The sequence below is a fragment of the Canis lupus genome, chromosome 13, assembly GCF_048164855.1.
Source record: "Canis lupus baileyi chromosome 13, mCanLup2.hap1, whole genome shotgun sequence".
NCBI classification, from domain to species: domain Eukaryota; kingdom Metazoa; phylum Chordata; class Mammalia; order Carnivora; family Canidae; genus Canis; species Canis lupus.
In genome coordinates, this window is record NC_132850.1 from 36,759,877 (window position 1) to 36,785,125 (window position 25,249).

A 25,249-nucleotide genomic window follows, 5' to 3' on the forward strand; every position below is an offset into this window, starting at 1 on the left:
TGCTACTTTGGGAATGGGGATCTTTCTTTTAAGGGATAGAAGACCAATCCACCTGAGAAAGTTGTCCATTATTACCTAGGACAGTCTTCTTAGTAGGAAAAGAATGCCTTGGGAACTATCCTTTTCCATCTAAAAACCAAAGAGTAGGCCTAAGTAATTTCTCCTCTTAGAGATCAGAAGGATAATTGAAATCTTATGAGTCAGAGTTTATCAGAGAGATAAGCCCATGGAGGGCGAGGCAATAATATTAGAACCAAACAGATATAATCACTGTTATCACTGACCCTGTGGTCCTTTGGCCAGGGCTTGGGTCTCTTTGTGCAGTGGTTTCCACCCTATCACAAGTAGGGTGTTAACATGTTCTAAGTTGGAATTTTGGGAAGTGGGGCTTGAGATTCTATCTTTTAAAAGGTTTTTCAACTCAGGCAGGTTAGGAGCTGCTTTCTTGGGGCTTTATAACTTTTAAATTGTGAGATTGCTAACTCTGGTCCTCAGACCTTCTGAGAGTTTCTTAAAGTGATAGTTTCCATAGGGGGATGTCATAAGAAAATATTAGAAATATTTGTATACTTACATTTAAAAAATCTTATTTAAAAATGTTCTACTTTAGGGCATCTGGGTAGCCCATTTGGTTGGCCATCAGGTCTTGATCTCAGCGTCCTGAGGCCCAGTGTGGAGCCTACTTAAAAAAAAAAATGAAAAAGAGTTCTACTTCTTCATGTTTTGTGAAATACATAATATATGAGTACATATTATATAATCTATAAATAAATACTTGTATGATGGGACTTCTCAAAATGTTTTGCTGATAAGGTTGAGTAGTCAAAACAAAATTTGGAAACCACTGCCGTAGAATGCTGGGAAAATTAAAACAGCCCTAAGAGGCAAGTATCCAATACACAATGTTTGGCCTTCAGAAGCAGATATAATGGACAATACACTCCTAGAGCCACTGGTATTTTAGAAAATGACCAGTCCAGGCAGAACAAGGTTAAGATTCCAGGAAAAGGAGAAAATGGATAGGAATTGGGGTTCTGGCCACTGATATAGATTGAGAAGCAGTATGACATAATCAAAAAAGAATAGGCTTAGGAGCCAGCAGATCTGACCTAAAGTTTGAGTGCTGCGACGTCACAGCTGTGTGGCCCCATCTCTCAGTCCCTTTCCCCATCTGTAAAACAGGGATAGAAATATTTAACTGGCAGGAATGCTTTGAGGATTAAATGAGATTTTGTGTTTAACAGAGTTCAGTACATAGTAGGTGTATTATAAAATGACAGCTGTTGTTATTAAGAGCTATAGTTGGGATTTATACCACTTATAGAGATAGTATAAGGCAGCAGTTGATAGTTTGGGCTCTGAAGTCAATTGGCCTGAGTTGGAATCCTGGCATTACCACCCACTAACTGTTATATTGGGCCAGCTCATGGCAATAACAACAACAACAACAACAACATCAACAACACCTATCTCTTGGGGTTATTGTGAGGTTTTAAAGAGATTATATGGGTAGAAAACATAGTATGATGACTGAATAATAATATATGCTTAATTAATATTAGCTACTATCATCATCATGGTCATCACAATCATCATTATCATCATTATCATCGTCATCAGTCATCATGACCAGGTTTGTTTGTTTGTTTGTTTTAAGTGAGAAGGTACGTGATAATTAAACAATTGTAACCCGTAGTTATAACTCTGCTATTAATAACTAAGTAAAATGACCAGTAAATCTGCTGGTATGGTTTATATAACAGTGATATGCGTTTGTCTTAGGTGCTTGTCTACACTAAAATTATCAGTGGGGCTTATGAAGAATACAGCTGAGTCCCACTTTCGATTTCCTGAATCAGAATTTTTATGATGGAGCCCTGGCAGCTGTATTTTCCACAGGATACATGAGTGATCCTGATACACAGGAAAATTTGAGAACCACTGATTATAGTGTTCTATTCTCAATAGTCTTAGTTCTTCTCAATTACTTCAGTTTTCCTCAAAACACAAGGATATGCCTCTATGATCCAATTGACCATCTGATTATTACTTGGTGCCTAGCAAATAGTACTCTGGATTTAGATGATTAGGCCACTGGTTGGGAGTTTTAAAATGCTTGCCTTTCATCTGGAAGCTACATTTTGCTTTTTATTTTCACTAAACCACCATATTAGTTTACTGTTCAAGATAAATTAAAATATTCTTAATTGGGACTGAAAGAGAATTTAGGGATTAACTAAATGTAATCTCCGAACTTTTAAGAGGCTAGTTAGTACCAAAATCTGCCTTAAAATTCAGTTTCTTGATTTCTGGCTTTGTGGTGTTTTTGTTACCACATGCTGCTTCCTATATTTTGACTTGATTTTGCACTGAAAAAAACGCAACGTGTTCACCTTTTGGAACTCTATTTCTTTAAAGTCACTAAAAGCATCATTTAAAAACATTCTTTCTCTTTCATCTTTGGAAATATGAAAGGACTAGTACTTTCAAAGTGAGAAGAGTACTCCTAAAGAAAAACTAATATGAAGTTTTCTTTTATTAATTGTTCTCAATTTAAAGCTTCATTGTTAAGTGAAAATAATGGAAAATTACTTCCCATTATCACTCAAGTCAGTTAAAAGTGATCAGTATGCTTACAAATACATACTGAAATGTGCTAATGCTTTCAAGTACTGTGTCACAGAAAATTTTTGACTTATTTTCATTTATCTACTTGGAGTAACTCTCATCTAACAGTGGAAGACAAAGCTAACCCAGTATCAATGACCCATCAATTGTCTTTAAGTTCTGTTGTTATTGTCTCAAAATATGATCTTTCTCCTTTATAAACTTATGAAATAACTTAAGCATATAGGAAGTATAGAAAATAATAGGACAAATAACATACCCACTACCCAGCTTTAAGAAGTCTTAGCATCTTACCACATTTTTTTCAGATCTTTTTGTTTCTTTCTTTTGGAATAAGAGTACCAAAAAGTAAGATATAGTTGAAATACTTGTGTACCCCTTATCTGCCCCTTTCCTGTGATAACCACTATCTTGAATTTGGTGTTTAATATTCCCATGCCTGGTTTTTTGTTTTTATTTTTGCTTGGTTTTTTTTGTTTGTTTGTTTTGTTATGCCTCTTTTTATTATATGTATACATATATCTATAAACAATATAGCATATATAGTATATATATACACAATATAGTATATTGTGTAGTATGTAGTATATTGTGTAGGATATAGTATATTGTGTAGGATATATGCTATATATATATATATATACACATTGTGTACAATATAGTGTATATATTTATCTAAACAATAGGTAGGTTTGATTTTAAACTTTATATAAACGGCATTCTGTACCTATAGTCTGTAGATTACTTTGCTTTTTTGTTTAGCATAAAAGGTTTAGGAGGCAAGAAGGCAGAGGACTAGGGGACACTAATTTTGTCTGTTCTCCGGAATTCAGCTAGATAGCTATCAAATCATTATAAACACTTGCAAACTCGATTGGAGATCTAAGAAAATAATTCTTGCAATTCTGCAAATAGAAAAGCAACCACTTTTTGCAAGGTAGGAGATGCAGAGAAGTGAATTCAAGGCAATATATTGAAAGATAAATCCTGGGTGGGGCCTCAGTAAGCCAGGTAGTCAAAAGGGATATAAGCAGTGGAGTGCAGAATCGGAGCTTTTATAGGTTTGCTTCAGAGAGGGATGTCCCTGAAAGGCACTCAGGTGGCCAAGCAGGATGGAATCCAAGGTGGGACAGCATGGTCTCAGGATCCCCAGGGTCACGGAAAGAATGAGGGTGCCTGATTGCCACAGAGTTCGTAGGCATCGGAGCGGGGAAGCCAGCTGCAATCAGCGAGCGCAGGAGTGGGCTCTCAGCTGGGGGTGCCACAGAGCATGACCTGGGGCACAGTGTGGGTCCAGCAAGTGGCGGAGCCCCACGGAGCCCCCCACCCCCCCACCCCCGGCCCCAGAAGTGTGTGTTCTGCCGCCAGAGTCTGTGAAATTTGGAGACTCCAAACAGGATAAGATACCTGAGATAAGGCGCAGTCACAGGCTGGGTGAACGCAGTGTGGATGGGAACTAGGCAGACAAAAGTGATTGCTTTTCTGTGATGGTTTATTGGAGAGTGGGGGGGGGGGTGAACTTCCCTTTCCAGGGCGGAGATGGGGCGCTGCCACTTCCATTTTCATCCCCCAAAGTGGTACGGAAAGTCTTTAGGGGACAAAAGCCACATACAGCAATCTGGAGGGGCTGACACTGAACCCAGCCCCAGGCAAAGATACTTGAGAATCAGGACGATGAGCGTCTGCCTTTGGCTCAGGTCATGATCCCCGGAGTCTCGGGATCGGGATCGGGATCTAGGGAGTCCCACCTCGGCCTCCCTGTGGGGAGCCTGCTTCTCCCTCTGCCTATGTCTGTGTCTCTGCCTCTCTCTGTGTCTCTCACGAAGAAATAAATAAAATCTTTAAAAAACCCAACCCTCCCACCTCTCTTTGAAAACAAAACAAAACAAAACAAAACTTGAGAATCAGCACAATAGGCCCCACCCCCAGAAGATACAGCTAATACCAAGTTTACCAATCATACAGAACTGCAAAACTCCAGCGCTAGGGGAAAAAAGTATATAGAATTCATGTTATTTTTCTCATGATTCTGTAGTCTTTCAGTTTAAAATTATTTTTCCTTTTCAGCTAATTTCTGATTTTATCAACTTTAAAAAAAGATTTTATTAATTTGAGAGAGAAAGAGAGAGAGCAAGCACGAGTGGGGGCAGGGGCAGGGAGAAGGCTCCCCATTGAGCAGGGAGCTCGACTTGGGGCTCCATCCCAGGACCCTGAGATCATGATCTGAGCTGAAGACAACTGCTTAACTGAGTCACCCAGGTACCCTTATCAACTCTTTTTTTAACGTCTCTAAATAAACATTTTTTTACGTTTACCTAATATATATATTTATATTTATATTTATATCTCATTTTTTGCTTTCTTTCATTGTATTCAATTTTATTTCTGTATATATGTGTGTGTGTATATATATGTTTTTTTTCTTCACAATTTTGGGATCTAGTTTCTTATAACAAACAGATCAAAATGTACCCACGATCTAGTTTATTGTTCTGTTCTTCTGTTCACCTGTTTGATTTTATTCTTTCTTTCTCTCTTTTTTTTTTTTTTTTTAGATTTTATTTATTTATTCATGAGAGACACAGAGAGAGAGGCAGTGACACAGGCAGAAGGAGAAGCAGGCTCCCCGCAGGGAGCCGGATGTGGGACTCAATCCCCAGACCATGGGATCATGCCCTGAGCCAAAGGTAGATGCTAGACCACTGAGCCACCTATAGGTGTCCCTCTACCAAACATTTAAAGAAGAATTAATACCTATTCTTCTGAAGCTGTCTCAAAAAATAGAAATGGAAGGAAAACTTCCAAACTCTTTCTATGAGGCCAACATTACCTTGATCCCCAAATCAAAGACCCCACCAAAAAGGGGAAGTATAGATCAATATCCCTGATAAACATCGATGCCAAAATTCTTTTTTTTTTCTTTTTTAAGGATTTTATTTATTTATTCACGACACAGAGAGAGCGAGAGAGGTAGAGACACTGGCAGAGGGAGAAGCAGGCTCCATGCAGGGAGCCGGATGCGGGACTCAATCTCGGGTCCCCAGGATCGCGCTCTGGGCTGAAGGCAGCACGAAACCGCTGAGCCACCGGGGCTGCCCCGATGCCAAAATTCTTACCAAGATACCAGGAAATAGGATCCAACAGTATATTAAAAGGATTATGACCAAGTGGGATTTATCTCTGGGCTGCAAGGGTGAATTCAACATTTCCAAATCAATTTATGTGATGCACTACATTAATACAAGAAAGGAAAAACCATATGATCCTTTCAATACAGAAAAAGCATTTGACAAAGTAGAGCATCCTTTCTTGATTAAAACTTTCCACAGTGTAGAGATAGAGGGAACATCCCTCAATATCCTAAAAGCCATATATGAGAAGCCCAGTGTGAATATCATTCTCAATGAGGGAAAAACCAAGAGCTTTTCCCCAAAAGTCAGGAACACAACAGGGAGGTCCATTCTCACCACTGTTGTTCAAAAATAGTACTAGAAATCCTAGCCTCAGCAATTAGACAACAAAAAGAAATAAAAGGCATCCAGATTGGCAAAGAAGTCATACTCTCAATTTACAGATGACATGATACTCTATATGGAAAACCCAAAGGCCTCCAACTTCAAAATTGTTAGAAGTCACACAGAAATTCAACAAAGTGGCAAGATATAGAATCAGTGCACAGAAATCAGTTGCACTTCTATATACTGACTGAAACAGAAGAAAGAAACGAAGGGATTGACCCCATTTACAATTGCACTAAAAACCGTAAGATACCTATGAGAAAACCTTACCAAAGAGATTAAGATCTGAAAACTACACAACTCATATGAACGAAATTAAGGAAGACAAAGAAATGGAAAAATGTTCCATGCTCATGAATTGGAAGAACAATTATTGTTAAAATGTCTATGCTACCCAGAGCAATCTACACATTCAGTGCAATCCCTATCAAAATACTATTGACATTTTTTCACAGAGCTGGAACAAATAATACTAAAATTTGTGTGGAACCAGAAAAAACCCTGAGTAGCCAGAGGAATTTTGAAAAAGAAAACCAAAGCTGGTGGCATCATAATTCTGAACTTCAACCTGTATTAAAAAGCTATAATTATCAATACAGTATGGTACCAACACAAAAATGAACACATGGGTCAATGGAATGGAACAGAGAACCCAGAAATGGACTCTTTTTTTTTTTTTTTTTTTTTTAAAGAAATGGACTTTTAATTCTGTGGTCAACTAATTGTTGACTTAGCGGGAAAGAATAATGGGAAGAAGACAGTCTCTTCAACAAATGGTATTGGGAAAATCGGACAGCCACATGCAGAAGAATGAAACTGGACCATTTTCTTACACCATACACAAAGATAGACTCAAAATGGATGAAAGACCTAAATGTGAGACAGGAATCCATCAAAATCCTGGAGGAGAACATAGGCAGCAACCCTTTTGACTTCAGCTGCAACTTCTTGCTAGACATGTCTCCAAAGGCAAAGGAAACAAAGGCAAAAATGAAGTATTGGGACTTCATCAAGATAAAAATCTTTTGGGACTTCATCAAGATAAAAGGCTTTTGCACAGCAAAGGAAACAATTGACAAAGCCAAAAGCAACCGACAGAATAGGAAAAGATATTTGCAAATGTTTTATCAGATAAAGGGTTACTATCTGAAATCTATAAAGAACTTACCAAACTTAACACCCAAAGAATAAATAATCCAATCAAGAAATGGGCAGAAGATATGAATATACATTTCTTTAAAGAAGACATATACATGGCCAACAGACACATGAAAAAGTGTTCAACACTTGACATCAGGTAAATACAAATCAAAACCACAATGAGATACCACCTCACACAAGTCAGAATGGCTGAAATTAAAAAGTCAGGAAACAACAAATGTTGGAGAGGATGTGGAGAAAGGGGAACCCTTTTACACTGTTGGTGGGACTGTAACCTGGTACAGCTACACTGGAAAACAATATGGAGATTCTTCAAGAAGTTAAAAATAGATCTACCCTACAACCCTGTAATTGCACTACTAGGTATCTACCCCAAAGATACAAATGTAGTAATCCAAAGGGGCACCTGCACCCCAGTGTTTATAGCAGCAATGTCCACAATAGCTAAAATGTGGAAAGAGCCCAGATGTCCACTGACAGATGAGTGGATAAAGAAAATGTGGTAATATATATATATATATATATATATATATATATATATATATATATATAATGAAATAGTAATCAGCCATCAGAAAATGAAATTTTGCCATTTACAATGAGGTGGATGGAACTAGACAGTATTATGCTAAACAAAATAAGTCAATCAGAGGAAGAAAATTATCACATGATCTCACTCATATGTGGAATTTAAGAAACAGAGGAGTAAAAAAAAAAAAAAAAAGAAACAGAGGAGTATAGGGGAAGGGAGAGAAAAATAAAAACGAAATCAGAGAGGGAAACAAACCATAAGAGACTCTTAACTATAGGAAACAAATTGAGAGTTTGAGAGTTGCTGGTGAGGAGAGGGGTAGGGGGATGAGGTGACTGGGTGATTGGCATCAAGGAGAGCATGTGGGTATCCCTGGGTGGCTCAGCGGTTCAGCGCCTGCCTTCGGCCTAGGATGTGATCCTGGAGTCCTGGGATCGAGTCCCACGTTGAGCTCCCTGCATGGAGCCTGCTTCTCCCTCTGCCTCTCTCTCTCTCTCTCTCTCTCTGTGTGTGTTTATCATGAATAAATAAATAAATATTTTTTAAAAAATAAGGAGAGCATGTGATATAATGAGCACTGGGTATTATATACAACTGATGAATCACTGAACTCTATCTCTTAAAGTAGTAATACACTCTATGTTAATTAATTAAATTTAAATAAAAATAAATTTAAAAATTAAAAAAACATTAAAGTTTATCCATGTTGATAGGTGTTGCTTCAATACATTTATTTAAACTGCTGTATAAGGGGGGAAGAAAACTGCTGTATATGGTTCTATTGCATAAATATACCATAATTTACTCATCTCTTCTTCTGTTGGTGGATATTTTGGTTTTTGCTTGGTATGTTTCTTTGAGCACATGTGTGAAAGTTTTTCTAAGGATAAATCAAGAAGTGGGGTGTACCTTTAACTTTGTTAGATATTACCAAATTGCTCCATTATACAAATAATAGTCTTATAGTTCTTATTTTTTCCACTTCTTCGGTATCACTAGGTATTATCAGATACCTATCTTATATCTCATTGATTGTTTAAATTTACATTTCTTGTTACTAGTAAGATTGAACATCTCTTTAGATGTTTATTGATCATTCTTTTAAATGCTATATGTATTTCTAAGAGTGTTTAAGTTTTGCTTTTCATATTTAAATCTTTACACTTCCTAGAGCTGATTGTGTGCATGTGTGTGTGCTCATAGTATATTTTTTCTAAATGTAAAACTACTTTACATGTTCTCTGTGTTAAAAAGTAGGTCCTTTATAGTGCAGATAGAGTTGTATCTTTGCAACTACCTACCATTTACATTTTAATGATTTTGAAATTACCAACTGTCCAACAGAACTGGGAATTAAAATGATTTTTTACAGTTACTTAATGGAAACTTAAGCCATGTATAGAAATTCCTATTTGTCACTTTGGTGGAGTGATTTCCGTAATACTATAAATATTAAATTTAAATTTAATATAAATATTTATTTATAAATAGTACAGTATTTATAAATACTATAAATATTAAATTTATTTTTTTTAAAAATATTAAATTTAAATTTGGGTCCTTTAGTGTCATTCAAAATAATTTCTAAAAGATTACACTTTCATATAACAATGAAAAGTTGCTGTATATTTGAAGGGCATGAAAATCTATAGGATATACTTTTTTTTTCAGGGAACAAAAGTTTGTCAAAGATGGATTTGCTGTCCATATTTTCTTGGTTAGCAAAAACCACATGCTTTCCAGGTTCCAAGAAAGGGATCCATCCGCAAATACTTTGTTTCATTTTGTCAGTGATTTGGGCAAAATAATTAGGTATCATGGGCTTGACAATACAACTAAAGGCAATGGAAATTACTAAATATAGGAGGAATTGGTATAACTGATTCAGACATCATGAAAGACTCAAGTAGTAAATTATGTCAAAACTTTCTGGATAATATTCAAGGAAAGCTGTCTGACTTGCACTCATATGCAATTCAACTAAGAAAATAAAAACAAATGCAGAGTGTAGAATATATCCTGGTATTCTTTAAGTAATCTGCTTTGAAGTTACTCTGTTAATCCGAAAGGCGGTAAAGAGGAACAGCAAGTATTATTCCAAATCAAGGTTGCTGATACCATGTATCATGCTTTCTTTTTTTTTTTTTTTAATTTTTTTGTTTTTTTTTTTTGTATCATGCTTTCTATAAAAAGTGATTTGGAAGTTCATGAATAGGAGAAGTCCTTAACTTTGTAATACTGCACAATAGAGTGTAACATTATTATATAGTAAGTTTATGCCATTGTTTAGTAAACCATTTTTTTAAAGAGTTTAGTTATTCATGAGAGACATGGAGAGAGAGGGGCAGAGATACAGGCAGAGGGAGAAGCAGGCTCCATGCAGGGAGCCCGATGCAGGACTCGAATCTGGGAATCCGGGATCATGCTCTGAACCCAAGGCAGCTGCTCAACCATTGAGCCACCCAGGAGTCCCTAGGAAAGCATTTTTATTTACATTTAATATGTTTTTTTTTAACTGCATTATATTGATGCTCTCTCTGACAATTGATGCCACTATTTAGAATCAAAGAACTTGAGATGCTTCTTTTCCAGGTATGGATCAAGACTCCTCTGTCTGCTACCTCTTGCTTTTTCTTGGGGAGAGCTGTTATATTCTGCTTAAACAAGATTCACTACATAGTCTGAGTTATAGGGCCAAGAAAACTACAGGAAAGGGGATGTAGGCCTTATTTTTATCTTAAAACAGAGGAGAGACTATAAAAAGAACTGGATTGGACTTGGTGAAGCTGAGTTTGGACTGTTAATGCCTAAGCCGTGATGTTATTTGGGAAAGAAATGGCCCAGACTTCAGAAAATATATTGAAGTGATTATCCTTGAGATGCTCAGAGCAAGATCATGCCTTTTGTAAGTTGGAGGGGTCGTAGTTTCCGTGATGACAGTAGGAATTCTGTTTTCACATATCTCAGAAGAAGCAAATCCTAGGACTGGAAATAAGGCAGGACTTGGGTGAGCCTTAGACTGAGGCAACAGAGAGAGCTCTTCTCTCATTGGACCTTTTGGCACTTTGCCTGGGCTTTGCTGCATGGCCATGCCAGTACACTACAAGTGGTGGGACTGAGTCAGAGCTTCTGCCATGAATGCTGGGTGAAATCTAGATATGAAAGTACCTTGAGGTCCCCTGGATGTTGACTCCTTGTCCTATAGGCTCTAGGAGAAGGCATATCTTATAGCAGTTGTAAATTACTTCCCATGCCAGTGATTCAAGTATTGGTGTGCATATTGGTATGCTCTTGGGGAGGTTTTTTTTTTTTTTTTTTTTTTTTATAGATGCAGATATCTGAGACCCACTTCTAGAAATTCCAATTAAATAAGTGTGAAGTGGAGCCCTTAACCTTGTTTGTAGCAATACTCCAGACAATTCTAATGCATTTAGTTCACATTTTAGGAGATAGACTGTCTTCCAGTTGGCTACTTTTGAACCTTGGTTGAAGTCTTATTAGAGATGGTAATCTGCTGTGATGAAATACTGGAAGGGCCTGTTATGTCTTAAAAGGATGTGGCAGGGGGAGGGTGATGCCTTATCCCTGAAGCCAGAGCAGTAGGAGTTAGTGCTGGTGATCAAGCTGAAGAAAGCCATCCATTCTTAGTTGAGAGGCTGTTTCATGAGGGACATCAATTGAAGAAAGCCATCCATGCTTAGGCTGTGGACTTAGGCTGCTGAGAAGGTGGCAGGTTGAAGTCTGCAAGGATTTCTCAGGGGAAAAAAAAACAGGAAATAATTTTGGAGTCAAGGATCCACATGGTTTAGGGCAAAAGGGCTTGAGAGCATAGAGTGGTTTCCAAAAGAAGAAAAGATCATCCTTTTCCCTCTTCGCTGTTATATAGCCAGTAAAGACTGACTTCAGGGGCACCTGGGTGGCTCAGTGGTTGAGTGTCTGCTTTTGGCTCAGGGCATGATCCCGGGGTCCTGAGATAGAGTCCAGCATCAGGCTCCCCTATGTCTCTGCCTCTCTCTCTTTCTCTCATGAATAAATACATAAAACCTTAAAAAAAAAAAAAAAAAAAAAAGACTGACTTCAGTATCCCTCAAGACAGTTGACACTGCTGCTCTTGGGAATCATTCCTATCAGCCAGGACTTCCCTGGCAGCTCCTAGTGGTGCTGCTGGTCTTGGGGACTTTCTCAGGTTTAATGTTTGGTGACCATCGCTCAACCCCCTTCCCAAACACAGTGACTAAAAATGTCAGTTACCTCCGATGAGTGCTTGGGTCTCTACCAAAGCCCTGAACGGCCTCACCAGTTTGGGACTCCACTTGTCTTCCAAGAAATTCCTTTTATAAGATTACACAAGAGGCAACTGATGAATTATTGAAAACTACATCTGAAACTAATGATATACTATATGTTGGCTAATTGAATTTAAATAAAACAAGAAAAAGAAAAGAAAAAGATTACACAAGAGGAGCAGGACTGTGGAGTCCTAATCAGTGTTCTGTGTTCTCTTTTTCAGTGACAGACTTAGGGCCAGCTTCTCTTTCTCTCCCTTGGCTCAGAAAACATTCTTGAATTTTCCATGTGTACTCCATTCCTAGTGTTCCTCCTGTACTACAACAATGTTCATAGTAGAACCCATCACTTTCCCCTGGCAAGGCCCATTCTCAGGGTTCTTTTTTTTTTTTTTTAAGATTTTATTTATTTATTCACGAGAGACACACAGAGAGAGGCAGAGACATAGACAGAGGGAGAAGCAGGCTCCCTCAACCACTGAGCCACCCAGGTGTCCCACCATTCTCAGGGTTCTAGTGGGCTTGGCAACAGCTCTAATGAGCTCTTTCTGTGTTGCCTAAAGTACAGGACCATAGAGGCAGACTGGGTTCAGTACTACTCTAGGGATGGATCTCAGAGAGCCTTAAGACAGACTAAACTTTGAAAATCATCCCCAGGAAGCACCAATAATATCAATTTCTAGGCAAGAATAAGTGAAAATAAGTTTTTCTATGTTAACCTCAAAGAAAGGTAGTTTTGACCTTTTGTTCTCGATAGACTGGTTAAGAAATGTTCACATGCAAAAAAAAAAAGAAATGTTCACATGGAATAGTTGTCATTAATATGGGTGACCTAAAGGTTATTATAGCTTAGGAAATGCTTTTCATTGTTCTGCATTGTTTGTTTCCCTTTTGTGAAATTCTGTGGCTGGGGAACTGCATAGTTCTAGTACATTACTAGGCCCAGTAGCACATTACTAATTGCATTCTTTAAGATAGAGATTTATGTTGGTTTGTTTGGCCATACCAGGAGGGAAACCAGTGTAGGGGGTTATAAAATGTCAAGGTTATAAACTTCATAGGCCTTTCAGGCAAATGAGGAATTTTTATTAATTCTTTAAATGCAAATGTCCAGTAATATCTCCACTTGTCACACCCCCTGCAGCGCTCCAGGTAGGAAAGGATTTTACCCTGCTCAGTTGGGGGCCAAGTGGAGAAGAAAAAAACCCTGATTACTGGAGGGCTCTCTGTTGTCAAATAGTATAGTTAAATATGAGATATCCCCCCTTTCCCTTGCCTCCCTCCTTAAAGGAAAGTGTATCAAATACAGATGCAAAACAGAGGAATCACTCTCATTTTGTACCCCCTGGAAGGACACATTTTAGAATGAAATCAGCAAGTACCTTGGCAGGCACCCAAGATGTCAGGTAAATTGTTAACTATCTGACTATTCTTTTACAAGAGCAAAATTAAGTGTGATACTAAAGCAAAACCTCTTTATTTTAAACTAGTGGTTCATAGTCCCATTTTTAAGATGTCCCTAAATACTCCTTCGGAAGAACTTTTTAAAAATGTGCTTTTCTTTTTTTCCTTTTTGTACAATAGGTGTGAAAGTCCAAACCTAGAATGACAAATTAACGTGTATCAATCACTTTCCTATTCTGGTCAAGGGCATATTGGGTTACATGAGAAAGGTCTGTATTCTTGTGACCAAATCAGCATGGGATGAACTTTTCATGCTTTACCATATTACCTATAGCCAAATATTATTACTGAATGGGGTTTTTGTTTATATCACATAGTAGAGGTTTAAAGAAGATTAAAGAAGAAGGAAATTGCTTTATATGGGTAGTTTTCAACCTGCAGGCTCAGGACTCCTGAGAAACTGGAGACAAGGTTGGTTCCCTCTAATTGGTATGTGAAACAGCATTGTATGTAGATCAATAAATATCAAGTCTTGCAAATATATGTGTTTTTTGAGGTTGGGAACCATATTGATTTTTGTATCATCAGTGCCTAGGACACATTAGGTATTCTGTAAATAAATAAATGAATAAAGGAAATAATGACTATTACTTTTCTAATGTATGTGAGTGCTGTTATAATAAATAAAATACAAATTTATTTATATTTTATTAGTTTGTAAAAGACTTTGTTTATTTGACAAAGACAGAGAGGGAAAAAGCACAAGCAGGGAGAGGGGCAGAGGAGAGGGAGAAGCAGACTGCCCCGCTGAGCAGGGAGCCTGACGAGGGGCTCGATCCCAGGACCCCTGGATCATGACCTGAGCTGAAGGCAGACAGACACTTAACCACTTAACCGACTGAGCCACCCAGGTGCCCCAATATGTAAATTTATTTTAAAAGCACTACTAAATTAATTTTTTTGTCATCGTGGTTTTTTGTCTTTTATTTTGGTAAACTATAAACATAGGAAAATTTACCATTTTAATAATTTTTAAGTGGACAGGTCTGTAGCATTAGTTATCATGGTTTCTTAACAGATACTATGGCACAAATACTAACTTGGGGGTCCTAACTAAATTTCAAAATGGTCCTCATAGTCCTACCAAGGTTGGAAATCACTCTTGTTCAGTTTTTCTGGCAGAAGTTATCTATTCTTAACAATTTTCAGTGTCATATGTCTCACTTCTTCAGAGTTTCATGATTAGTTTGATAAAAGCATTAAAAAATGTTCTTAAGGATTGAGTTGCAATCTACCTTCCTGTATTTTCCCACTGGTCTTAGTGATTCTAGTTTGAAGAAACATAATCAATATATTATGCCTTCTTCCAAGGAACAGCCCTTATCAGTTGCCAGCTTTTCAGATTTGTTTTCTGTTAAAGCAACTTATAGAAGTTTGGTCACATCTAACCAAAATTCCTCCTGTTGAGATTTGAAATTGAAGGATTAAAAATTGTGCTGCTTTCTATCAATTCTAGGCCTTAACCAATGTGAATAGCTGTAAACAGCATTTGTACATTGAATGGATTGGGCTGTCCACACCCCAAAGACCAAGCCCAGTGGAACAGCTCAGCCTTGTGTATATGTGGGAAAGGTCTGATCCAAGACAGAGCCTCCTTCACTCCTCCTGTCAGTACCGATGAAGCACATACAGGCTACCCTCCACCTCGCTCCACTTGCCTCCAATCGGCCCAGCATGTAGGAGACTTGAAGCTTTCTGCCACAATCTTACATGTGCCAACTTTTAAAGATTTTTTTTTAACTTTTAAAGATTTATTTATTTATTTTAGAGAGAGAGAGCATGCAATGAGGGGAGGGGCAGAGAGAGAAAATCCTCAAGCTGACTCCCCACTGAGCATGGCTCCATCCCGTGACCCATGAGATCATGACCTGAGCCAAAACCAAGTCAGTTGCTCAACTGACTGAGCCATCCCACATGTGCCAACTTTTATTTTTATTATTTATTTATTTATAGATTTATTTATTATTTTTTAATTTTTATTTATTTATGATAGTCACACACAGAGAGAGAGAGAGAGAGAGAGAGGCAGAGACATAGGCAGAGGGAGAAGCAGGCTCCATGCACTGGGAGCCCGACGTAGGATTCGATCCCGGGTCTCCAGAATCGCGCCCTGGGCCAAAGGCAGGTGCCAAACCGCTCCGCCACCCAGGGATCCCTATTTATTTATTTTTAAAATACATTTATTTTTATTGGTGTTCAATTTACCAACATATAGAATAACACCCAGTGCTCATCCCATCAAGTGCCCTCCTCAGTGCCCATCACCCAGTCACCCCCACCCCCCACCCACCTCTCCTTCCACCACCCCTAGTTCGTTTCCCAGAGTTAGGAGTCTCTCATGTTCTGTCTCCCTCCCTGATATTTCCCACTCATTTTTAGATTTATTTATTTGAGAGAGAGAGTGCATGCACATGTGAGTGGCAGTGGCAGTGGCAGGGAGGTCGGTGAGGGCTAGAGGGAAAGGAAGAAAGAGAATCTCCATCAGACTCCCCACTGAGCATGGAACTCAACATATGGCTCCACTAAGGGCTCCACTCAAGGCTCTACCTGGGGCTTGACCCCAGAACCCCAAGATCATGCCTGGAGCCAAAATCAAAGGTTGGATGCTCAATTGACTGAGCCACCCAGGCACTTCACATGTGCCAACTTTTAAAAACATCTTTGAACCTAAAGCTGTCACTATAGTTTCTTTTCCTTCATTTCTTCTTTTTCTTCTCTTTTCTTTTTCATCAGTTATTTGAGATATTTATTTATTTATTTATTTATTTATTTAAACGATTTTATTTATTTATTCATGAGAGACACACACAGGGAGAGAGAGAGAGACAGACAGACAGACAGACAGACACAGGCAGAGGGAGAAGCAGGCTCCATGGCTCCATGCAGGGAGCCCAATGTGGAATTTGATCCTGGGTCTCTAGGATCAAGCCCTGGGCTGATGACAGGCGCTAAACCACTGGGCCACCCAGGGATCCCCTATTTGGGATATTTAAAAACAAAAATATTCTTTCTTTCTCCTATTTTATTCTCCTGTTACTCTTTTCTCTCCACCATCCTGCCTTATGTCTCACAGACCACTGATTTCCTTTTGTGGTTTGTTTGCCAACAATAACATCTTTCTGAATTATCCATCTTAATTAAAAATGAATATCAGTGTTAAATCAATTCCTGGCCTCACATTTTGATGAAGAATTATTATACTCAGAACACAGTGGACGTAGTGCTAGGTCACATTCTAATGAATGCCCAAGGAAGGTTGATTATTGAGTGAAAGACAAAATGACAAAACAAGATAGTTGGGGTTGCCAGTCCATACTTGGCTGTCTCTTGTGTTTTCCTGATTACCAGAGCCAGAATTAGCTATGAGTGGGAGACCATGCTTTCTTTTTCCAGCTTCCACCCCATGTTGACTCACATGGACATTTCAAAAGAATCCCTAAGTCCAAAATACTTTGTAATGAATACAAACACTTCATTTATAATTTTGGCCCTTTATTAAGGTCTATAAAGGAATGTTGTATTTGATGGTTAAATAATGTGTATGGGAACCAATATCTAAGTTTTGATTTGCTTCCAAAAGTCAATTCTTGGTCAGAATCTTGGATGTTTATCTCCTTGGTAGTTATTTCTACAAGTGATCCTTTGATAAAATTTACTCATACCATGGTATAGAACCAACAGGGGCTACATTTATCTTGCTTTTTTCCCCTCTTATCAAAAAAAAACCCCTTCTGCTCATTCAGAATTTATCAGTATCTCTTTAATTCTTTTGAGTATTGTTCTATTGAATTACCTGAAAGAATTGATGAAAGCCTATTAGCTCTAGTTAGGACTGCAGAGTTGAATTTATCTAAACTAATCCAATTGGGCCATCAGTTTTAAGGGCCATGTATAGGCTATCATAGCAATAACTGACCTGTCTTCTTTCACTAGGCAAGAAGTATTCTTGTAATTTCTTACCAACAAAGAAGAATTTCTGATTGCTCTTTAACAGAAACCAGGAAATTCTGTTAGGTCATTATCTCACGGTGATCATTTAAATACACGTCTAAGGATAGGTCCCAGAGAATTCTAGGACAGAAGAAAGCCATTAGGTCTATTTCACAAGAGTCCTTTATGCCCATCTTAAAGAGTCTAAGGCCAGCTCCTTACCATATTAAGTGGTATTTTCTCTACAAGAGTTGATAGTATTAACTTCCTCTTTCAGAAGCAGAAAACATTCCCCTTACACCTCTCAGAAAGCACTTGGATTGGGTCTTTAGTATAATATGTAGGTTTGATGTCCTCTGCCTGTGGAGGGAACATTACTAACCTGCCATTAAGAGAACATATCCTTCAAATGACAATTTCTTCCAAAACAAAAGTCATGGGAGAAAAAAAGGAGGAACTGTCACAGATAAAAGGGGACCTGAGAATCATATCAGCAAGTGCAATCTATTGGCTTGGTTTAGATCCTGATTTGAACAAAACAACTGTAGAAAGATATTTTGAGACATCTGAAAAATTTGACCATGAACTGCATGGTAGATGAAATTAAGAAATGATTGTTAGTTTTGTTAAATATATTCATTGTATTGGGTTATGTTAAAAAACATTCTTTTCTGTTAGGGATACAAACTGAAGTATTTATAGTTGAAATGATAATATATTTGGGATTTGCTTTAAAATATTGCAGAAAAAAAGATGAAATAAGATTGAATAAATGCTCATTATTTAAACTGTATACATGGGTCTCATTAGGGTACTTGCTTTAATTTTGTATATCTTTGAAAATTTCCAAAAATACAAAGTTTTTCTTTAAGAGAAAGAGCACATCCTTTATCTTCTCCACTATTAATTTGTTATTGTTATTATTCTAGAAGTGAGAAGAAATGTTATCCAGTCCAGGTCTTGCCTGTATTATTTTTAATAATGGTAAATAATTCAATAATTAATCACTAAATTAAATATAATGTCTGGTTACTTTTATTTTTTTAATGCTAATAAAATACAGTAATATTTCAGGTGCTTTCTACATATCTGATTTAATTAATAATTATAGAGTAGATTATATTATTGTCTTTTTGCAGTTGAGGAAACTGAGTTTCAAAGAGGTTATATAATTAGTGCAAGACTAAGAGAACTAGCTGGTGATGGAGCCTGAGGTCTGGACACAGAATTAGTTTCAAAGCCCATGTCCTTTGCACTATTGTCCTACTACTCATTCCATTTGTCTTTTGGGGCCTTGCTGCCTAGAGGCATCCAAGTCAACTGGCTAATTATGAGGAGACCCCTTAAAACATAAACCAGTATGTCACCATACTGAAAACTTCCCAAGGACTTCCCATCTCACATAGAGTAGAACCCTAAATGTTTGTAGGATCCAAAGGGTCTTTCATGGTCGTTTCCCTCCTTGCCACCCATTCCACTTCATCCCTTTCAACTCTCCCATTTGCTTACTCTGCTGCAGCCCTGCTGGCATCTTCAGTGCTTCTCCCTAAGTGTGCAGAGCATCTGGCTTAGGCCCTTCACTTGGTGTTCACTCTGACTGAAATGCTCTTTCCCCTGATATGACATGGTTCACTTTCTTTTCCCTTCCCTCATTTCCTTCATTCTTTGCTCAAATGTCTTCTTATCAGAGAGCACTTCCTTGACCATCTAAATAGATGAGCACCTCCACTGAAGTTTTTTCTTTTCCTCTTATCCTTCTTTTCCTCAAAATTCTTATCACCATCTGATGGTATGTGCTTATTTTATTTGTTTCCCATCAGTAGAATGTAAACTCAGGGAAGAAAGGGATTTTGTCTGTTTATCCACTGCATTTTCTCTAGCACCTAGAACAGTGCCTGACACATAGTAGTTTTTCAATAATATTTGCTGAATCACTAAATGACTCTCAACTTCATCAACCCAGCGATCTGAGTCACTGGTCACATACAGCATGCCCAGGCTGGCTGGCCAACTGAGTTGGAATCACTGACAAAACCAGCATACCCTCTAATATCCTGTGTTATGATGTGGACATTACAGAAAGATTAGCATTGCAGATCCATCATTTCCTAGCTCTAATTATGAGCAAGTTTCTTAACTCTTTTTAGTTTTAGTTTTCTTATATGTAAAATGAGATAACAATTATCAGACAATTACATGTTTATTAGATACTTACGTAGAATACTAAGCAATTTGTCCAGTTCAAATCTTCCTTTTATGATATCAGAAGTTCCTCCTTATGTCTGAAACCTTTCTTTGCTTTCATAATTCCAGACATCTGATCAGGCAGCCAAGAGCTCTGAAAGTCCTTTGGCTGGAAACTGAGGATTTATTAAAGCCAATATGCTCTCCCTCTTGTTTGAGCATGTAGATGACATGGAATAACCCTTCTGATTTATTGAATTAGTTTTCCAGTGTTATTTAGGCTGCCACATGATCACTTCCCAATTTGATAAAAATCACTCCATAATGAGGATTAGATGGTACAGAAATGACAGTGGTCTCTGGTAGATCTATCACATTCTTTTTTTTTTTTAACCAAAAATCTCCAGCATGCCAACTTTGCACAAAGACTTACTGTTGTTATAATTTTCCAGGACTTAATAAATTAGCCATTGTTATGAGATAACCTCAAAACATTGCGAGAGCCTGGCTGGTGAAATAAATTTTTTTTAAATGGAGCAAAAGTATGGACACATTGGTAAAAAAATTTTTTAATACCATGTAGCATTTTTTAAAAAGTTTGAGTGGAAAGTGATATAACCACAGGAATGTACATTAACAAAAGAAATAAGCTAATTAAATAACACACAAATGTTGTATTGTCTGGGTACTAATGCTTGAAGGTCATGTCTTAGTTTATAATAGTGAAGGGAATCTATTAAGGGACGATTATTTGACAGGAATCTTTCTGTTCCACAAGTTATGTGTAGGTTAAGATAATCAACAATTCTTTTTTTTTTTTCCATATGAGGAGAAGTATAAAGAAATCTCTGCATTCTACATTTCTTGCTTATTATATAATGGTAATTAGCACAGGGTCTTGGGAAGAAAAGAAAAGAAGAAAGAAAAGAGGAGAGGACTGTGCTTATGGGGCACTAAGCTGGGGGTTAGTGTTCTAGTTAGTTAGCTATAGTGAGGGAGACTGAGCCTTGGGCAGGTTGCTGGGGTTTAATACCTAACAGAGCAGGAAACAAATGAGCACTGAGCCATGTGGCACTTTCCCCCCGCCATCTCTACACAAACAGCAATAGTCCAAAAGCACAAAGGTAGGTCTGGCACCTGGAGCTGGGTTTCCTGGTGACTTTATTTGTGTCTTGGCATTGGGTCTCTGTTTACAGTCTAAGCAACAGATACGAAGTAATGAAGCAAAGGAGGGAAGCACAACATAATGACAATAACATAAAGGTACTGTTTACTCTGAGCTTTTTGGAGGATCCAGGAGGGATGAAGGAGTTAGCTTTACTGGATCTGCTTTTGGTTCATCTGTGGCCCAGGCTTGCTTCATTCAACAGTCCACAGTTACCCAGTGTTGCTCCATAATTACTGGAGGGCAGTGAGGGCTGTGAAAAGCATGTGATGTAATCATGCTTTCAGGGAAACCTGTTGGGACTAGTGATAATAGCTAGGTGCCAAGATCTCCTTGATATTGGGCATAAAGAAGGTGCTCAATAAATATTTGAAGCAACTTGACTCTGACTCAGGCTCTAGTCATGGACTCCATTTCTTCACCAATATAACCCATGGTGTTATAGGTCTACATTGGAGAAGCTAAGAGATACTCAGGGCTGGTTTTCTCACGTGTTCCTGTTTCATCTGGGGGTAGTAATATGGATGGAAGTCATGGAGGAAAGGCCAAGAACACATTTCAAGACATTGGCTAAAAAAGGGTCAGTGGGCCCATGTCCTGTCTCAGAGACCTAAACGACAGAGTCAGGTGGCAGCTTTGAGTGTAACTGTGATGTGTTCTTTTAAGCTAACTTCCCTACTATGATATTTTAGGGCCTTACACAAGTTAAATTCAAAAAGTTTGTTTGGAAAAGCTGTGAGGTATGATCTATGCAAGTAATATTGGATCATTAGCCGAGAAAATGCAATGAACCACTCTTTGACAAAGGTAGTACAGAGCCACTCTAAGAAGTGTAACTAACTCACGAGGCAACAAAGGACATCAGAGGCTTTTTTTTTTAAAAAAATATTTTATTTATTTATTTATGAGAGTACACAGAGAGGGGCAGAGACATAGGCAGAGGGAGAAGCAGGCTCCATGCAGGGAGCCGGATGTGGAACTCGATTCCGGGACTCCAGGATCACACCCTGGGCTGAAGGCAGATGCTCAACCACTGAGCCACCCAGGGGTCCCGACATCAGAGTTTATGAGACTTTTGCCACTAGTGGGATGCATGGGCGAAGGGAGCAGCATGAACCATCAGCCTTGTAGTCTACTCTGGTCCCTATCAGACAAGAGTAATTTAGGTTAGGTATCACAAACTGTACAATCCATGAAATAATGAAATAGTCTGATAGCAGAGACCAGAGTTAAAGCTGCTTCTGAAGATGCCTAATTTAATGTAAGAACAAGGCAGCTCTGAATTGCTCTGTCATCAGGTGGGCAGCATAGTTACTCTTTGTCGTATTTTCAGAGCAAAGACTGAAGGAAGAGGCAGAGGCCACAAAAGGATTCTGTGGCCAGAGGATGCAGCTAGAACCCAGGAGTGGTGCAATCTGAGAGAGTTCACATGTCACTGCCAATTTCCCAGTGAGCACTATGGCCAAATGAAGTACTGTTGAGGTAAGGGGAACAAATTTTTACTATGGTAGTGACTGAGGAGAGTTAGTAATTTCCAATTTTGCCAACTTCAGTCTTTTGTTAACAGTATAAATCAAGGTTAAAGCAGAATATTTGTTTCCACCTTGTCTTTTGTGATTTGAATACTGATGTCATTACTTCCTAATTTCCAGTTTTATGATTTTCTCCATTTCCTGCTAGCACCAGTCAGCTAAAGAATATTTGGCTAGCAGACAAGAGGAAAATACCATGCATAGCAATTGAAGATGTACTTGTTAGAGAAAAACATCATGACCCTATAAAATTAAGATTCCTGGCATATATCAAATAATGACTTCTCATTTTAAACCACAGCTCATTTCAAGTAATCCTTGTGTTCTAGAGACAACACCTGTTCATCTTTCTGTAGATGTGTTGGAAGTCCAGGCATGAGAATGCAGGAGAAATTTTCCAAGCCAAATTACTATGTAATACCAATGGTAATATTTCACTATGTAAGACGTTTGTTGATGCATTTTCCTTTAGGCTTCTTGGGAAATGGTGCAGATTGAGCCAAAGCGGGACAAAGTGGTTGCTTTTTAGGATCATTGTTTGTTCGCACCCTAACCCTACCTCACCATACTAAGAGTCACTAAGAAGCCCAATGGGACTTCAAGTAGAAAGAGGATTTGTACAAGGTAGATATCCCTCAGAGGTCAAGCCTGAGAGGAGGAGGACTAGGGAAGGAATGGAGCATATGCTAGTAGTGATTTGGAGACTACCACCATGTTCTGAACTCCGTGAACTTTCACATGCTCTGAGAGAATGGAAAGGGATGGGTTGGGGGAAGGAAAGCAGCAGGGATGAGGGGGAACAGGTCTGAAGAGCAGCATCCTGGAATTGTGAATAAGATAGGCTCTGGTTTCACGCTGCCATCTGAAGCTTGTTGGTGCAGGAGCTTCCTACATGGACACAAAAGAAAAGGTGATAATTCTAAATAAGTGAGTGCTGAGATGGAAGGTGGAGGCCAAGGGTCAGGACCCAGATTTTTTAAAAAAGATTTTATTTATTTATTCATGAGAGACACACAGAGAGAGGCAGAGACATATAGGCAGAGGGAGAAGCAGGCTCCATGCAGGGAACCTGATGCGGGACTCGATCGGGGGACTCCAGGATCACGCCCTGAGCCGAAGGCAGGCGCTGAACCACTCAGGTGTCCCAGGACCCAGATTTTGATTAGAAAGTTATCATGAGTCAACTAAGTTTCAGCCAGGCAAGGAAGAAGCAGACAAGAAAGTTTAATAGTAACAAGCATCAGGAACTTGATCTAAGGGAACCGAAGTTTCTCTCAGGGGTCGGGATCTGGGCAAGAGGTCTGGCTGATAGAACAAGGATAACCTGCTCTTTGCCACCAGTCTCTTCTCTATCAAATCCATCTTACACTTCATTTATTTATTTATTTATCTTAAAATTTTTATTTGAAATTTAAATTCAATTAACATATAATGTATTATTAGTTTCAGAAGTAGAGGTCAGTGATTCATGAGTCTTATATAACACCAGGTGCTCATTACACCATTTACCTGCCTTAATGTCCATCACCCAGTCCCATCCCACCACCCTCTTCCCCTCCAGCAACCCTGTTGTTTCCTATGAATAAGAGTCTCTTGTGGTTTGTCTCCCTCTATGATTTCATCTGATTTTATTTTTTCTTCTCTTCCCCTATGATCCACTGTTTCTTACACTACATTTAGATCCAACACTTGGAATTTATCACTCCTCTGCTCAAAAAACTTTGAATGAGTTCCTGTTGTTTAAAGGACCAAGTTCCTGGGATCCCTGGGTGGCGCAGTGGTTTAGCGCCTGCCTTTGGCCCAGGGCGCGATCCTGGAGACCCGGGATTGAATCCCACGTCAGGCTCCCGGTGCATGGAGCCTGCTTCTCCCTCTGCCTGTGTCTCTGCCTCTCTCTCTCTCTCTCTCTCTCTCTCTCTCTGTGACTATCATAAATAAATAAAAATTAAAAAATTTAAAAAAAATAAATAAATAAAGGACCAAGTTCCAACTCCCTAGGCAGATATTGAAGAACATCACCAATCTGGCCTTAAACAACCTAATAATTACTCACCTTCCTAATCCCCACCATTCCTGGTGGAGTGGTGTGTTTTTGTTTATAGTCCAAACATAATTTGATTTCCTGCTGTCTGAGAACCTAGGATGAGACAACAGGGTCTTATGCTCTCAGCTATCCTGGTGTCCTGTTATGGAACACCTTGGATTGGCGGACCGTATTGCCAGTTATCATAGGCCTCTCTCTGTTCGTGTCCTATTTGATGTCTCAGCAACATCCAACAGTCTCCTTGAAACATTGTTCTCTTTTACCTCTCTCATGTTCTCTTAATTATTCTCCAACTGCACTTGCTGCTCCCAAATCCTTCCTGGTTTTTCTTCTTCTAGGTTACTGGTAAATGCTGAAGCACCTTGGGAATTTGTCCAAGCCTGGCTCTTTTTACTTCTTACATCCTTCGCCTGGCTGATCTCATCTGTGGCAGACTAAATTATGGACTCCAATTTTGCTTCCCTCTCCCAATTCCTCAACCAAGATGTCATCATACAAGTCTTGGACATGTAACTTGCTTTGGGTAATGATATACTGGTGAAAGTCAAGGCCAGTATCATGAGCCCAGGACTTTTTAAAAAATTGAGATACAATTGACATGTAACACTGTATAGGTATATGAATGTATTGATTTGATACATTTATATATTGCAATAGCATTACTACTGTGGATTTAGCTAACAGCTCTATCACACTTCATTATCTTTTTTTTGTGTGTGTTAAGAACATTTAATATCTGGTCTCTTTGCAACTTCGAAATGTATAATACAGTATTGTGGACAATAATCACTATGCTGTGCATTAA

The 25,249-nt window shown here is 38.5% G+C and overlaps 1 long non-coding RNA gene across 5 annotated transcripts in view; it reads left to right on the plus strand.

Annotated features, from left to right (window-relative positions):
• The window catches only part of LOC140602904 (uncharacterized), a 178,913-nt gene that overhangs the window by 21,595 nt on the left and 132,069 nt on the right, over positions 1-25,249 (plus strand). For all 5 annotated transcript variants that reach the window (XR_012005885.1, XR_012005886.1, XR_012005884.1 and 2 more), the window contains exon 3: positions 22,202-22,350. This is a non-coding gene — a long non-coding RNA (uncharacterized lncRNA). The remainder of the gene's footprint in view (positions 1-22,201; positions 22,351-25,249) is intronic.